General features: G+C 40.4%; 1 protein-coding gene across 4 annotated transcripts in view; it reads right to left on the bottom strand.

The window, feature by feature from the left end:
- COL8A1 (collagen type VIII alpha 1 chain) overlaps positions 1–18,249 on the bottom strand; it is a 165,298-nt gene that overhangs the window by 10,787 nt on the left and 136,262 nt on the right. Inside the window, exon 1 of one of the 4 annotated variants that reach the window (XM_006143545.2) lies at positions 6,572–6,768. The exons of the other annotated variants lie outside the window; for them this stretch is intronic. The gene's annotated coding sequence lies outside the window, so the exon portion shown is untranslated. Of the gene's footprint in view, positions 1–6,571; positions 6,769–18,249 lie in introns of those variants that run through there. 4 annotated transcript variants of the gene reach the window in all.

Below are 18,249 nucleotides of genomic sequence, written 5' to 3'. Positions count from 1 at the left end.
TCCTGCTGGGAAGAAATGGTGGCATTGGGTTTTCTGGCCTCTTCTTTTTCTGAGAATGCACACCACAACACTTTTGTGAGTTCTGCGTGACAGTTTTAGTCCTAGTTGACAGCTGTGCGTGTGTGCACATGAACATGAGTGTACCTATGCAAGGAGACACTGGATCTGGGCTACCAGTAGGGATGGCTTCGAGTCCTATGAGAAAAGCACTATAGAAATCAGAATATCTGAATATGAGTTTTAGTTCAGCCATTCTCCATGTCTTGATCTTGGACAAGTCCCTTACCTTCATGAAACCTCAGTTTTCTCACCTATAAAATAGAAGTCATCCCTGCTTATCCCTTAGAAATGGTAACATGAATTCTTTGTAAGAGGAAAAGCACTGTTCACGTTTACTATTTATGGAGTATGACCAAAAAGACAAATCAAAACCAACTGAAATATCAAAGACTTTTAAAGACGTGTACTGGCCAAAGTCAACCTGAGGTTAACTGCAATAATGATAAACCTAACATGAATAAAACAATAATGACCACTAAAATATACTTGTTAAAAATGGCAAAAAAGAACAGCTGAACCGAGGCGAGTGGTTCATTCTGGTGTCAGAGTTGCCAACCCTAATCATCTGAATAGCCCTAATGGTTGCTCATATTTGGGCAGGCTGAAGCGTTTGTTTCATGTCACCTGTAATGTATATAACAGAATAATGTGATATATATTATTTTAGAAGCTCCTCAGCATTCTCTTCTCACATTTTTCCTCATGAGACTTTGGCTTGCAATCCAAAAGAATGTTTAAATATTTACACCTTCAGTCCTTGCCCTAAATCCAACTTTCCCTTTCACATAGGGCTAACACAGCTTACCTCTAAGTATGCATGTCTACGTTATGTATGGACAAACCCTTCTCATCTGTTCCTAGGCTGGTCCTCTGTGTCCTTTACTCACCTCTTTCAAAATACTTGCAGTTTCTAAAGAGCTTTGGATTCACCATCCCTGAAGCAAGGAAAAGTTAGGCAGAATTCTCCTCCAGTGTTCACCAGAATTGCCTTCCTGGCTTTCCAAGCCTCCCAGTGAAAAATTTCTCCCATTTCATTTCTCAGAGCAATTCATTCACTAGATGTGGGTATTTGTTGAACACCTACCTACACAATATTTGGAGCTGTTCTGGCTCCTGGAGATACAGTGGTGAATTAGCAAGGTGATGTTTATTTTATTGATCTCAAATTTTAGTGTGGAAGACAGGTGATGAACAAATAAAAAAAAAAACAGTTTATAACTTTAGATTTGAGCAGTGCAAAGAAAACAAAGCAGCTGTCTTAATTCATTCAGAATGCTAAAAGAAAAGTTCCATAGACTGGGTGGCTTATAAACAATAGAAATTTATTACTCATAGTTCTGAAGGCTGGGAAGTCCAAAGCAGAGGAGCCAGTGGAGGCTGTCTGGGAAAAGCCCACTTCCTGTTTATAGATGGCTGTCTTTTTCCCATGTACTTCGTGTGGTAGGAGTGGCGAGTTCCCCAAGGTCTCTTATTTTATAAGGGCATTAATTTCGTTCAAGAGGGTGACTTAATCAACCCTCCCAGTGGGGCCTATCTCCTAATGCCATCATCTCAGAGACAAGGGTTTCAACTTATGAATTTTGGGGGGACATAAACATTTAATGTATAGCAGTAAGGTAAAGGAATCAAAAATGAACTATAGTGGAAGAAACTGTTTTGTAAAGGTTGGTAGAGGAAAGACAACTCAAGGGAACTAAATTTGGGTAGAGATGTGAAGGTCGAAAGGTCTCTTTTGAGACACTATATGGAAAAAAGAAAGAGTCTTTACTGTGAAGGTGTGATGGTAGTCATGGTACCTTTCACTACCATTAACTCCTGTTTCAAAAGTATGTTCTTCATGTGTGTCTATTCTCTTTATTTTGACTTCTTTATTTACCATATTCTTTTTTTCCTGATTATTATTATTATTATTGTTATTTTATCCCTTTCCAGATTTCAATCCTACAGCATTAATGTGCCAGGGCTGCCATAACAGACTGTCTCAAACTGGGTGGCTTAAACAATTGAAATTACTGGGGCCAGAAAATGGTGGTTACATTGCTGGGCTCCCACATGAGTGACTGCAATTGGAATTCCAGACCTGGTGGCTTGAAACTCATAGCAGGCGCATGTGCATGTGTGTCCAAGATCCCAGGAGAAGAATGGAGGAGAAGGGATTGTGGCATGGCTATCCCCCCTGGGAGGTGATTTCTCACTTTCCTCTCACTCTCTCTTTTTTCCTCTCTATTTCCTTGGAGAGTGCATATGCCCTAGAGCAAAAACCTCTTAAAAATTTGAAATTTATTTTCTCATAGTTCTGGAGGCTGGGAGTCCAAGATAAGGTGCTGCCTGGCCTAGATCCATCTGAAATCTTTCTCCTTGGCTTGAAAATGACAATGTGTCTTCCCACGGTCATTCTGCCGCGTGTCTGTGTCCTACTCTCCTCCTACACGCCAGTCACACGGGTCACCCTAATGAGTTCATTTTAACTTAATTTCCTCTTCAAGTACTATCTCGACCCAGCCTCTGTGGCAGTGGTAGTATGCCAGACCACAGAGTTGGGAGCCACATGCTGGCCACGGTTCAAGTCCTTGACCTGATCAGCCTGGAAACACTCAGGGTGCACACACCCATGCCCAGGATCCTGCAGGGCTAGAGGACTTTTGCCATGATCAAGATGAGATTGAGCACTGAGGGGGGCTCTTCCCCTCTCTGTCTTTCTCGGGTGTGCACATGTACATGCACTCTTCATGAATGAAAGATCTTATCTCCAAATCTAGTGACATTCTGAGCTGCATATGAATGTGAGTGGGACACAATTCACCCCACAGCACCTGCCTTCCTCTAAACCAGGTAATTTCTACCTCTTCTGTGACACTTTTTTTGAAATCTTTGCAATCATTATTCTACTAGTCCTGTTAAAATTTTAACAAAAAGTTTCATGTATTTGTAGCCAAGCTTGTGTTTTTTCCTATTACTTTTTATCTATTAAAGTCAATATGATTGTAAGTTTCCTGAGGACAAGGAAAATGTAATTTTTTTGACTTTCTCATTATTTTTTGATAGATCATCACAACCCAAATCCTTAGCATTGACAGGCGCTTTGGAAGCAGTCTAGTTCAGCTTCACTCCCCAGTTAGAGTCCTGCCTATAATAGGTGCTAACATATTTTCTACTGAAATTTAATAAGGATGGGAACTTTAATACGGCAACCCATTATCTTGGTGTGCAGTTTTCCTTTTTTATTATCCGAGCAACTTGTGTAGGAGACTTTCTTTTTAATTCATATACGGCAGTTCACATGTAGCTTACTTTGTGGGAGAGTCGTGTTAAGAAAAAGTATCCCAAATTGACAGTAAGGCAAAAGGTAGTTGCACACTAAGATATTGTCACACTGAGAGCATTTTCAAACAAGCCCACTTTAGGGAACCAGCAGTTAGCATAATGGCTATGTCGCTGGACTCCCACGTAGTCTACCGCGGTTCGCGTCCCGGACCTGGTGGCTTAAAACTCACTCCGGGCGCGTGTGCGTGCATGCCCAAGATCCCGAGAGGAGAATGGAGGAGAAGGGATTGCGGCGTGACCATCCCCTCTGGGGTGTGATTTCTCGCTTTCTGTCTCTATGTCTCTCTCTGTCTGTCTGGCGAGCACAGGTGCCCTATAGCAAAAACCTCTCAAACACACACACACACACAAAAGAAATAAGCCCACTTTAGGGTCAACTAAGAGAGACATGTAGCTGTTGCATACTTGATCAATGTTACAGATATTAATAACACTATAAAGTAGGTTGGTTAACTTTCAAGTTACTATTTTGTTGCCCTTTACAATATTAACAAGTTTTGTATATAACCTAGCATGACCTCCACCTTCTCTTTTATCTGCTAATCATAATTAAAAAACAAAACAAAACAAAAACAAACAGGGACCAGCAGTTGGTGTAACGGCTGTGTCGCTGGACTCCCATGTAGTTGACCAAGGTTTGAGTCCCGGACCCAGTGGCTTAAACTCACGCCGGGCGCATGTGCATGCGAGCCCCAGATCCCAAGAGGAGAATGGAGGAGAAGGGATTGCGGCGTGACCATCCCCTCTGGGGGGTGATTTCTCGCTTTCTGGTGAGCTCATGCTCCCTATAACAAAAATACCTCTAAAACCCCCCCCAAAAAACAAAAAAACCCAAAAACTCAGAGAGGTGGATGATGGTACAGCATTAAAATGCCATGTTCTGTAAGGCTGACCCACATGAGAAGGCTTGGGTTCTCATCTGAGGACTTCCTTGAACACGCCAGGCATGCATGTGTACAGATCTGGGCTGGCTGGGAGATGGATTGTGTTGTCAAGACCCTGATGAGGGGTACTATCTCTCTGTCTCTGTCTCTTGCTCATGGAAGAAATAAACTTTAAAAAATAAAGAAACCCAGTTGTTTAATATTTTATTTTGTATCAACTTTGTGGATAGTAAGTAAAACTTTGACTTGTGCTCACTTATGTGTGAGAATTGTGTTTCTAACATTTTGAGAATGCTTATGATGAAAAAACATAAATATGTGGTGTGTGGAATGATATGGAGAAAAACCAAGTGGGAGAGGGTAGGGACGGTGAGGAGATGGTGCAGGAGGGTGAGGCTTCCTTGAGATAATGCTTTTTGAAACCTCTTTTAAATCAGGAACTGAGCCTCCTGTGTAGGGATGCGCTGGCACTTGGATGTTAAAGGGAAATAGAAACAACTCTAAATAATAGAGGACAGAAAATTGTGGACTTCTGGAGGAATCTGCAAGAGGGTAAGTGTGAGCAGGGTTGTTTAATTGCACAGGGAAATGCACAGAAAAAGAATTTCCCAAAGGAGAAGCAGTGAAGAAAAGAAAACCATTCAGATGGGCCTTTTTGTGTTTGTTATAGATGTATTGTAAGTCCCCTCCTTTCTCCCCTTTAAATGGAACTCTTCAGAACTTCCTTATAGGAATGGATCATTTGGTGTAGCCAAAATAATTATTCAATGCTGTGTCCAGATTTTTGTTGGGCAGAATCTATACTTTGTATATGAAAGAATCACAACCAGACACTAGCTGAGAGAGGAGGGGCAGTGTATACTAAGTTACAACAGTATTAGCCATGGTTTAGAGCATTCACTTTGTGTCAGCATCGTGGATGTATTTCAAATATGTTATCTAATTAACACTATCTCCATTTGCTAGCATTTTTTGACATTAAATTGGTTTTCTTTTTGATAGATTTTTGCTATAGAGCATGTGCACTAGCCAGTGAGACAGAGAGAGACAGAGAGACAGAAAGCAAGAAATCATCTCCCCAGGGAGGATCGTCATGTCACAATCCTTTCTCCTCCATTCTCCTCTTGGGATTTTGGGCAAGCATGCACATCCAACTGGTGTGAGTTTTAAGCCACCGGGTCTGGGACTTGAACTGTAGTTGACTAGGTGGGAGTCTAGTGATGTAACCATTATGCCACCTGCTGGTCCCAACATTAAATTGTCCTAATTTCTACCTTCTCATCCTGTATTTACAGGATGATTGATTATTTTACTGAAATTCAAGACTGTATGGTTTTTCCTGTTACATTCCAACTTAGAGATTTAAAATTTAATTCCATTACTTTAAGAGTCAGTATCCAACACATTAGCCAACAATGTACTGATTCTTGCTTTGTTTTGCAAGGCACAGATATGCCAACTGTATTATCACTTTTTCCTATCTTATCCTCCATATAGAGACCTTCTTTTTGGTTGAAATAAAGAATTTGTTATATAGGACAGGATCTAGGATTGAATACCTTGCACTTTGCTTTCTGGAATGAGATACCAGTTTAAGGTATTCATGAAGTCAAAAGGCCACTGGCAAGGTGAATATGCTGAAATGAGTGCAAATAGGAAAGCCTATCTGATGTGGGTCAATCACAATCAAGCCAGCGGGGGCAGTGGACAAGACCGTCCACATAAACTTTCATTAGTTTTGGTTAGCCTGCTCATTTCCACCTTTCAGGACTGCTATCTATGTAAAACTAAGCCTAAGCTCGATGAATCTTGAGTTCTACTCTAAGTAAGAGCAGCCAACAGCCCCACCTCCTAGCTATAGGCAGAGGGTGACCTCAGGGGACCTACAGAACCTAAGAGGTCAATTGGATTGTATCCCCAGCTCTAGAAATGGGACATCCACATCAGCCCTCCTGAAATGAGTGGCCAATCATCACGTTCTGAACATTCTTCAGAAGAGGAGATTCCACAGCATTACCCAGTAACCAACTGCAGGATTTTGCATTAAATTTCTAAATATCTAATCTGAATCTGTTCTGGTGAACTTTAAGCTCATTTCCTCTTTTTCCATTCTCATAGGAGGTGGGAAACATCTGGAGAATATTTTTCTTAAAATAATAGTTCGCATATTTGAAGCCTGCAATTAACTCCTTTTGTTTCTCTAACTGGAATAGTATCAGCTACTAAATAGTTTATAAAACACTCAAGAAAACCCATAAAACACAGATTTCTAAAGTGGATTTTTTTCTTCCCATAATACGAACCTATCTTAGTTCTCAGAGTGTGAGGTATCCAAGTTCTAGTTCTGATCCATGTAAGTCACACATCCTGTCTGGACATCAGTTTTCCTCACGTGTAGCATGAAGATATTGGCTGGATGGTCTCAGGGTCCCTTTTGGTCTGGTTTTTCTGGTTATATGAATGTGAAGAACATGTCCAGTCTTCGCAGATAAATGAGAATAGATGCTCAAGGCTTTGGCTGTTAGAAAGTAAGATGATTCTCATAGTTGAAGGCAGAACAGAGAAAGTTTGTGTAAGCCCCTTGTAAACATTACTTTGGTAAAATAAGCCATAGCTGGCAAGAATCCAAATGAAGAACCCATATAAGAAACAAGGGTGGGGCAAGCAGATGGTACAGTGGTTAAGGTGCTGAACTCCCACATGGCTGACTGAGGTTCAAGTCCCAGACCTGGTGGCTTGCTTTTCACTTTCTTTTTCTCTCTCTGTGTCTCTCTCTGGTGAGTGTGTGTACCCTACAGCAAATTAAAATAATAATAAAAAAATTAAAACAATAATTCTGTAAAAATAAAAGAAACAAGACTTAGGGGAAAATGTGTGTGACTTTTTTTTTTTTTTTTAAAGCCATTTTAAAGGTTGAATAGAAACCTGACACTTCTTGAGAAATCTTTAAGAAGTGGCTATTAATGATTAAAGCTTCTTAGACTGTGTGGGCTCAAAACTTCTTACGAAGTCATTTAGCAAGAGTTGACATGTATCTCCTGTCACAAGAACGACAAATGAATACAAAGTATGTATCTTGGGGAAGGTAAGTGGATAATAAGTAGGTGTGACCTAGTAAAGTTTAAAGAGCTACAACAATTTTCATTTTGTAAAAAAGAAACTGAAGATGCAAAATCTAGAGATAGCTCTACGGTCAAGTAAGGTACATATTTCATTCTTGCCATTCCACAGGCCTGTGATGCACTGCGACGTAATTTCTTTTCTGGTGTGACCCAAGAATGACTGAAGAGAAGAAAAAAGAATGACTGAAGAGAACTCTGCTGTTCACATGAGCATATTCTGCCTTCTCCATACTACTGCCATCCGTATAAACAACACGGGGAAAATAAAGGTGTTTTCAGGCCTTTTCAAGAGATAGGTTTGTGAGAAAAATTGCCTGAAATGTAATCCATTAAACTGGATATTGTAAAAATAGAGAAAATATATGTTATATGAAATATAAATATTATAAACATTCCTTCACTACAGCCCTCTAATCTCCTTCCAAACTTCTATCCAGACCAATGAGATTACGAATGAATTTTAAACAACATAATTCAACAATGTCTTTGACATATGCATGCTTAAAACTTGGTAGCTGTCATTGAAATGGTCCTTTTTGGTGACATGGTCAAACTGAACAAAGTAAAATGATAAAATTAGGATAATTCTCCAGATATGTAAATACATAGAAATTAGAAAGTTTAGATCATGTTAGCAAAAAGACAAGAGCAATTAACTTGTTTCCTAAGTGACCTTCTCCTGGGTCCTGAGATCTGAGGAGTCTTGGATCCTGGGGGAGCCTCTAGTTGTGGGACGGAGGGACAGGAAGGAGAAGGTGGTTTGCTTATGAATGTCATTTTTCCTTTCTTCTTTTACATCATTCTGCTTGTCTCCTCAGTGCTTTGTTATTGAGAAGCACCTTACTCAAGAAGGTTGAGAGACTGGGTGAAACTCAGATGGCTTAACGGTGTTTCTTACTATTAGAAGTTCTGGTAAATGCTTTGAAAATTGAGAAGGTACAGTGAACTCAGCTTATAGTCAACATTGCATACTTTCTGGAAGTGGGAAAGAGAACCCTTACTATATGGATGTTTCTCCCAGTGCCTTCTTAGGATGGGGGCAAGAGAGGACAGAGGAACACAGGAAGGACTCTTTCTCTGCATGTTCTGTCTGGGCTCTTTGTACTTTATCAGTACAGCCAGAAGATCGAGTGAGTGAGCCAACTTCCTGTGCTAGCATTCTCATTCTGTTGGTAGGCTATTATGGCAGTAGACTGTTCATTTTGGTATTTTTATAGGAAACTTTGAAACTAACATAAATTCTTGAAACTAAGAAACAAAGACTAGTCTAACCCATCTTTCCAGAACACTAAAATATTTATTAATTAAATTACTGTGTGGGTGAATAAGCATCTCTATGGGCTCAAAGGCAGAGGGTGGAGGACATGAGATAGCCAATTGTTAATTTCTCACTTTTAAGCTGGTTCTTGGGGTGTCCAGTTGCTAAAGTTTTATTTAGCTAAGAATATTTTGAGTCATATGAAATGAGTGACTTGATAGTAAACATCAAGCCCCAGGGTATACATGGGCAAAACATTAAATCAAGTCAATAGCATTTGGAAAATAAAAATAATTAATCAACGTCATCCAAAATTGGATCCTCCTGCTCCACCCACCACCCCACCCTCTGCCACACACACAAAGCTAATCTCCAGTCAAAATACCAATCCTACTAAAGTTGCAACATTTAGTTCTGGCAAATTCTGAATTCTAAAATAACTAAAAAGAAAATCTCTACAATTTCTAGGTCAGTGAAAATGTGGATTTGTTCTTTCTATGTTGCATGGTTCAAGAGCAAAAATCATTCCACAAGACTGTTCCCAACAACAAACTTAAAACTTTTTTTTTAGTTCTCAAGCTGGGGCTAAGCCTAAAACACCAAATTGTGATAAATTGTCAGCCACAGAGAGGGCAGTCGAAAACCCACTGCTTTTCAACCACAGCTCCATCTAGATAATTGGCCTACGTGGTAACATCCTGCCCTTTGAACACAGGAGAAGTACAGAGCACAACCAAACCACAGCTCTCTTGGTATTGGAAGTTCCATTTATTTAAGGGGCGGAATTTATTTTGAGGGAGAGAGAGATGGATGTGCTGTCTGGGAGGAAAAAATCATAAGGTTTTCACAGTTAATCCACTGAACATTTTTCAGAGAAAATGGAAGTGGAGAAAGGAAAGGACAGAGAATTATGTAACAGAAGCCAGACCTTGAGGATCCGTCAGTTAAAGAGGCTGGAGTCTGAAGGGACTTTTCCTTTTGTGAGCAAAACTCATTGTAAGGTACAAAAATTCACAAACACACATGGAAATTCATTGATAAACTTACTTCAGAAAGATGATATTTTAGGACTTAGAGTTTGAATAGTATACTGAATTAGAAATTAGAATCTTGGGATATAGTCTTCTCTGTAAACTCTGTCATGATGTCCTTGCATATCATTGTATTTTTTAATTGCCAGAGAGTGTGTGCACTTGCCAGAAATAGACAGGGAGACAGACGGAAATAGAGTACTCCCAAAGAGGTCATGAGATCATGCTTCAATCCTTTCTCCTACATTTCTTCATTCTGTCAGAATTTGAGGTATGCACCCACATGTGGCTGAGGTGTTTTCCAACCACCAGGGCAGGGATTCAAACTGCAGTCAGCCATGTGGAGTTCAGTTCCCTTAACAACTAGGCCATGAAACCAACCTCCTTTGACTACGCTATAAAATGAAAAGAATGAGTTAGATTGGGGATGAAAGCCCTATGCCTGGAAGAAGTACTGAGAAGCATGAATGAGTAGAGTTGGCTGCCTAGAGTCTGTGGTGAGTGAGACAGTATTTGCCCCATCAGAGGAGCACGCGCTGAATCACTCACTTCCTACTGATCTTGGGCTTGTGCATCTAGTCTAAGTAATTCTTCCAGTTTTTCAAGAGAAGCTAGGAAATAAGATATGCCATGACATTTCTTAATTTAAAAATTTAGCTCTATTTCTTTCTTTTTTTACACTCTAATAGAAAAAAAAAAATTCCTCCTTGGGCAGGATATAGCCTTTGGGCTATTAGGTACCTTCATTTCAAATGGTTTTTAACATTTCTATCTCTCTTTTTTTTAAAGAGATTTTTGCTATAGAGCACATGTACTTGCCAGAGAGACAAAGAGACAGAAAGAGAGAAAGACCCTCCAGAGGGGATGGCCATGCTGCAATCCCTTCTCCTCCATTCTCTTCTTGGCATGAGTTTTAATCTGCTGGGTCTGGGGCTTGAACCACGATTGACTATGGAGTCCAGCGATGTAACCATTACACCATCTGCTGATCCTAACACTCTCTTGTTCTAAAATGCTATACAAGGGATTCTTTGTGCTTTTCATTACTTAAATTTCTAAGTCCTGGCATTATTTCTGTGTAAGTTGGTAATTTAAATACTAAATTCAAAACTCACACATTGAATTGTTAGGTACTACTATGTTAGTGGTTGGAGATATTGGGAAAAAAAAAAATAAAGTGAAACAAAGACCTGCCCTCAAGAACGTTTCTAGTCAACATTTGTACGTAAGATCTCTATCTAGTATAAGTTCTCCAATAAACACAAAATAGACTTTAATGTGGCTGGGGTGGGAGAGAGTCTTGTTCAGACACAAGGTCCTCGAGGGATAGCCCCAGAATGAAGACTTGAAGAGTAAATGGAAACGTCCTGCAGAGCGAGAAGACAAGCAGAAGGTATTTTTTGCTTTTCATAAAAATCATCTAAAAGCAGACACTGGACAACTGAAATAGTTAAAGAGAAACTGTATGTGGTTATAGTTGAGAAAAACAATAGGCTAAATTGCTTGAATGAAATCCTGATTTCATCCTGAGTCATTTTACGTGATCTTAGGCAAATTATTTAACCCGTCTGTGCCTCAGTTTCCTTCAGATAAATTGGGAATGATGTTAATGTTACTTGTCTCACGGGGTTGTTGAGAGGATTAAAGGACTTACTACAAGTAAAGTTTTAGAACAATGCCTAGATATGCAGGGGGTCTTCAAAAGTTTATGAAAAATGAAAAGTGTGTCATAAACTATGCATGGATTGTAAAATTTTTGCAACAAAATAATAATTTAATTCCATTTTTCCAGAAACATTTTGACGTCCCATCATAGAAAGCACTCTGTAAGTAGCTATTATTTAAATAAAGAAGTGGGAGAAACCTGTGGAGGAGGAGGAGGAGGAGGAGGCGCAATGACAATGAAGGGGATCTCAAGCACATACTTCATGACAGTTTGCTTTATTGCAAAATAAAGCTTTATTGTGAAGAATTTGACAGTAACTAATTCGTTCTCATTCTAGTCAGATCTGTTATGAACACTAGGCTGACCCATTGTTCCCTTGGCTGAGATTCTAAAATGGCAAGGTAAGAAGAATGTCTGATAAGTGGGTACTATCGAATCTGCTTATCCACCACTTAGTGCAGCGTATACCTACCTACCTGCCACGGGCAAACCCTAATGCAAAATTAGATTTCTTCTGCTCTCTTCCTCCCCTGAGAACTGGCTTTCTTTATATTGACAACAAAGGACTTTGGCTTTGAAATTCAGAAAAGTGAAGACATTCTAGGAACTGATGACGGCTGGTTACCTTGTAGGAGTGACTGCAGAATTTCTTTAGGTTATATTTCGCTGCTGAAGGGAGAAGAATCCATAAGTAATAATAGCTATCAATGTTTAGGTCAGGAAAAGAATGAACTTACAAGTGGTTTTTATAGAGGCTCAATATTTTCATAGGTTTGACTCACAATAATATTCGTATAACTAACACTTATTCAGTGTTTACCATATCTTAAGAATTCTGTTTAAGTTGCTCTCCACATACAGACCTCTGCTTAATTCAAAAGTACAGTGGGTCTTGGGACCAGCAGTTGGCGTAATGGCTATGTCACTGGATTCCCATGTTGTCGATTGTGGTTCTCATCTTGGATCCCGTGGCTTGAAACTCATGCCAGGCGCGTGTGCATGCATGCCCAGGATCCCAAGAGGAGAATGGAGGAGAAGGGATTGCGGCGTGGCCATCCCCCCCCCGGGGGGGGTGATTTCTCGCTTTCTGTTTCTCTGTCTCTCTGTCTGGCGAGTGCACGCGCCCTGTAAAAACAGCCCCAATCAATATATACTTCTTTTTATAGATATTGCAACCTGATAACTTTAAATCGCTAATAACTAAACCCTATACTCTATGTAGCCTAAGTATTTGTTTACATACAAAATGTTAATTTCCCCACGATGAAGCCAATCTGCAATGTATTTAATTTTGAAAAACAAACTCTTAGTCATAAATTCTAGGAACATTGAATCAACATAACTCTTTCTTTGGCTTATTCTTTTCATTCTCAATCTCCAGATTTTGTGTACTGAGAATGTTGCCAGTTCACAAGAATAAAAAGTCCTACACAATAGCTATTCTTCCTTAGAAAGTAAGAGCATTATTTTTCACTTTAAAAACACTGTCAAGTATGGGGGAGGATTGGCTGATGGTAAAAAAATCTTGAGATTGGTGGTAATTTTTCATTCCTTACTATGGGCTGCTTGTAACATTTTCTTTATAGCAGTGATAAAGGTCTTAGACTTGGTTTGAGCTAAATGACAGGACCATGGGGCCATTTTTCTTGATCCCCAGTCTGAAATTCAGTTTAGGACTTAAGAGCTCGGGGACGAAACTAATCTCTGAGACATCATTTTCTTGTTTGTAAAACTAAGAGTATTAGACTAAGTAATCCCTAATGTTACTTTCAGGTCTAAAAACTTCCTGCTTTGGCTCTACCCATTCTAGTCCTATTTTATTCTCTTCTAATCATGCCAGGGACTGGAAAGAGTCATGCAGTGTGTTGTGAAGTTGAGTATTAATGTGAAATTGAATGGGCATTGAGAAGGTGTAGAGACAAGCATTTTATTACTTCATATTCATGTGAGTTCTTCCGTAGCACTTTGCAAAGTTCCATGGTTCTTTTCCCTGTGATTGTTTTGTGGGCCACATCCATGCCATGAATGTCTTTCTCCTTGTTGTGGAAAGCAGCCAAGGATACATTACTGACCACCTGCTCACTTTCTTACACAAGACGACTCCCCAGACTTATTTTCTTTGCTTTCTCCTCCTGCTGGTTTATAGCTTTCCCTTATGTAGCAATAAAACTCTTGGAGAGTGCTCTTAAGGATGAATTAATACCACTTAAGTATATTTCCGTTAGCTGCCCTTTGATGGTTCTGTTTAAAACTAAAAGGAGAGTTGGGGCAGCTTGGTTCTTATTGAAATTTTCCTTCCCTTTGCTTTAAAGTTACCACTCCTCAGAAACACTTAGTTATACTCCAAGAGAGTTTTGTTAACACTAAAAAAATGTCTGGGAAGTATTGTCAGAAGACTCACCATCTTTCAGTAATTTCCCCCCACCATCAGAAAGGTATTTACATTAGAAAGAGACCCAGCTCAGCTTGTGCGAGCTTCCCTTGTATTCCTTTAAATACCAGAAAGTGAATTCCCTAAGAGCAGAATGAAATGATCTTGTTCCCCACCCTAACAGCAAACAGATTAAGGATCAGTTGTCATGATCCTGTTTTGACTTTGTGTAGTCTGCAATTTATTTTTACTTTCCCCACATTTTATACCTTAGTAATTAATTTGAATCTTGTATTTAATCTGTGTCTCTCCTGGAAACATCCCAGGAGAATCGATTTTTTCTTCTCTGAGTCCTAGTCCTGGGAGTTGGACAATATGAGAGTGTCTGTCCTGAGCCTGCCCCTGGCCTCTGCGTGATCATGGGCTAGCCGCTCAGCCTCTCTGGGGGCTGGTTTCTCCGCTATAAATAGTAATACAATTTGGGTAGTGAGGACAAAATTGCCCCCAAGAGAGGCGCTACTGTCACTGAAATTGCCACTAGAAGGAATTATCTTCATTTATTGCCTGTTGCGTTTGCTCACAAGTGAAGCTAACCAGATGACACGCAGTGAGGCTTGGGGCAGTGCCCGTGACCTTTTCCACGGAGCTCATTACTACAAACCACTCTAGTTTTCTCGTTTTCCCCTTTCAACAAACATTTTTGGAAGCACCATGCTAGGAACGATGGAAACGTCAAGCAAGACCAAGACTTCACTTCTTGGTCCAGGGCAGAGACAGGGCAAAGACAGACTGGAAAGAACAAAAACAAAAGCAGAGAAACCAGTCCTGCTTCCTTTCCTGGTCAGGCTCTCTACTTGCCTGCCCTCTCCCACCTGCTTTTTCCTGTACCCCTTCCCCTATCTGTCCTTGACTTCTCTGTTCTCTCCCAGGTTTCTGTTTTCCACCTGGTGTTCATAATCTTACCAGCCTGTTTTCAACCTAAGCCAGAATAAAGGCTAATGTCCTTCAAAGGGCACAGTGGGACCCAAGCATAACATTCATCTTTCTTCTCACTGAATCTAAAGGTGAACTTCTCCTGGCAAGGAGGAAATGACAAATGTGGTATGCTGAGTGTGGCATTAAAAAGCATCCATCCCTACCTGGAACCAAACATGTCCTCCATAGTTTTGCTACGGGCTTAAAATTTCTATTAAAGGGGAACCAGCAGTTAGCGTAATGGCTATGTCGCTGGACTCCCACGTAGTCTACCGCGGTTCGTGTCTCAGACCCGGTGGCTTAAATCTCACGCCGGGCGCGTGTGCGTGCATGCCCAAGATCCTGAGAGGAGAATGGAGGAGAAGGGATTGCGGCGTGACCATCCCCCCTGGGGGGTGATTTCTCGCTTTCTGTCTCTCTGTCTCTCTCTGTCTGTCTGGCGAGCGCACGCGCCCTATAGCAAAAACCTCTCCAAAAAAAATTTTTTTTATTAAAGTCCCTGCATTTGATAAAGCTAATACCAAAGATTTGGCAAATGATTGACCCGTAATGGAGAATAAGGCTCAGGGAACTGGGACTTGATTAATTTAGCAGTATTGGCCCTGGGGTAGTCTGGAAGGTCCAGTCAGGTTGCCCTGGCTAAGAGAGGGTAGTAACATGGGGGAGGAAGGTCACAGGCATGAGAACTGATGTGTGAAGCCTAGCCTTGCCATAAAACCTCTCTAGAGGCTGCCAGAGAGAAGGGTGATCATGATGGCAGGTTTAATCTGTGTGTACCCCACCATCAGTAAGGGGTAAGAATTAACGTATTGAAGAGGGATCGTCTCTCTGCAGGCTGACCTCCTAGGAAGGCACTTGACCTTTAGCAAAGCTCCATGAAAAGTGGCTATTGCTCAGCCCTAAGTATGTGCTTAAGACAACAATCCTGGTCGTTTGCAAGACTTGGTCCTCAGCCCTGCCTCCCTATCATGCCAGGGAGGGACTGGTGCCTCTTGAACAACCCATGGATGGGTGAATCCTGTTACTAGACTGCTGGATTATACGGCTGGAGTTACAAGATTTGACCTCATCTGCCAGACAGGAGAGAGGCTGGAGCTAAACTTCGGCCATATCATATTACTATTTTATCTTAGTCCCTAATCACACTGGGGACGGTTGATGATATTCCAGATATATAGTTTAAATGCCTCATAGTCCAAGGGGCAGGAGCCCTTTCAGTGTAGATCCTAGCCTGGACTGTTCCAAGGATCAGGAGGACCCTCACACCCACTGCTACTTCTCTCTAAATTTTCCCTAATGAACACTGCTTGGCCATTTGCCTTTGCATAGCAACCTCCAGATCCTACCCCAGTGCTACTTGGAGCTAGGAGTTTAAGATAAGAAAAATGTAGAGAAATGCTTTCACTAATAAATTAATTGATTGATCCATCTATTTGACATTATTAGGTACTCAAGTGCCAGATGCTGGAGATAACACAGTAAGTGGAGCCTGAGGTCCCTGTCCTGGAATGACTTACAGCCTACAGGGGTTGGCTAGCTGAGGAGCTGACTGTTCAGACTCCATTCCTGCGTCACTTTCCATCTCTGTGAAATTAGTAATGGGGAAACATTCTACTCCTGTTCGTGAGTGCTGGGCTGACCAATGCGCTTGGATGATAACTGCCAGCATTTTTACAGTCTCACGCTGGCTACTCTCCCTTTCCCAGTGTGTGATCAGGCTTCTTCTGCACTCCAGCCCTTGATGTGCATCCATGAAAAACAAACGTATTTAATATCAGTCTGAACAAGAACTTGCAAAGAATGCAAATACAACACATTGCACGGCAAACATAAATAACTTTTGAATTATCTCTGAGTATCTGGCCTTAGACAGAAGCACGTTGAAAAAAATAATGAGTTATTCATAAGAACTTCGAGGCAGGCAAAGAATGATTAAACCTACATATTATTTGGCATACAATGATATTCTGGATTTTTTTTTTTTAAAAAGGAAACATCCTTACTGCTGAACTCTACTTATTCTAACAAAATCAAATGACACTATAACTTGTGAAGAACATTCCTTTTTTTTTTTGGAGAGGTTTTTGCTGTAGGGTGCGTGCGTTCGCTAGAAAGACAGAGAAAAATAGAGAGACAGAATGCAAAAAATCACTTCCCGGGGGGATGGCCATGCCACAATCCCTTCTCCTCTATTCTCCTCTCAGGATCGTGGGCATGTACGCACATGCACCCCGCATGTGTTTAAGCCACCAAGTCTGGGACTTGAACCTCAGTCGACTACATGGGGGTCCAGCAACATAGCCATTATGCCAACTGCTGGTCCTCAGAATTACTTTTTCTTTTTAAATGTCTACTCACCTATCATCTTCTAATCTATCATCTCTCTTCCCATCTACCTATAGTTATTAATGTAGGTATAGTGGTGCAGACACAAAAAATTTTGCTTGGTTCTGAGTTTTGGCTGCATATACAAATGTGTATTTCTGGCATTTGTTAAAGGATCTTTTGGATTAAACACATAAAATGTAAATTACACATTTAATAAGTTACATAAGATTATTCTTTGAAAGAGCTCAAGTTGTTGCAAAGATATTTTTTATTTTATTTTATTTCATTACTTTTTACTTTCAGAGATTTTTGCTATGGGGTGTGTGTGTTTACCGGAAAGACAGAGAGAGATAGAAAGCTAGAATTCACCCCCTGGGGGACTGGCCATGCCTCAATCCCTTACCCTCCGCTCTCTTCTCGGGATTTTGGGCATGCACACATACATGACCAGCATGAGTTTTAAGCGCCGGATCGGGGACTCAAAATGCGATCAGCAACTTAACCATTACACCATTTGCTGGTCTTAAATTTATTTTTAAAATAAAGACTCTCAAAATAAAGAACCTATGTGAATAGAAATAATAGTAGCCTGAATTTTAAATATTATTCTATTATTATAGTTTCTAATTTGCATATGATAACTATGTATATTTACGGGGTATAGTACATAAATATTATTCTATTATTATAGTTTCTAATGTGCATATGATAACTGTATATTTACGGGGTTTAGTATAGCTTTTCTAAACATATGTTATCGTATAATGATCAAATCAGGATGATAAATATGTCCACCATCTCAAACATTAATCACTACTTTGTGTTGTGCACAACCAAAATCCACTTTTTTTTTTAATTGCCAGAGGGTGCATGCACTCACCCCCCCTCACATACATACCTAGACACGTACATAGAGAGAGAACCTCCAAATGGGGCATGTCATACTGTAATCCTTTTGCCTCCATTTATCCCTCCTGTCACGATTTTGGGCATGAATGCACACATGCCCAGTGTGCTTCAAGCTACTGGGGCCAGAATTTGAACGGCCATTGGCCATGTGGGATCTAGCTCCCTTAACTGCTAGCTATAGGTAGGCCTTGAACTCTATTCTTTTAACTATCTTGAATTTTAATTTATTTTCTATCTTTTCTGGTTTCTAACACATGTAAGTATAGATAAGACTCAGAGAAGAGGGACTAGGAAATGGCATAGTGGCTCCATTGCTGGTCA

This window comes from Tupaia chinensis, unplaced genomic scaffold (genome assembly GCF_000334495.1).
Source record: "Tupaia chinensis unplaced genomic scaffold, TupChi_1.0 Scaffold000100_1, whole genome shotgun sequence".
Lineage (NCBI taxonomy): Eukaryota > Metazoa > Chordata > Mammalia > Scandentia > Tupaiidae > Tupaia > Tupaia belangeri.
This window is presented reverse-complemented; position numbering and strand designations above follow the sequence as displayed.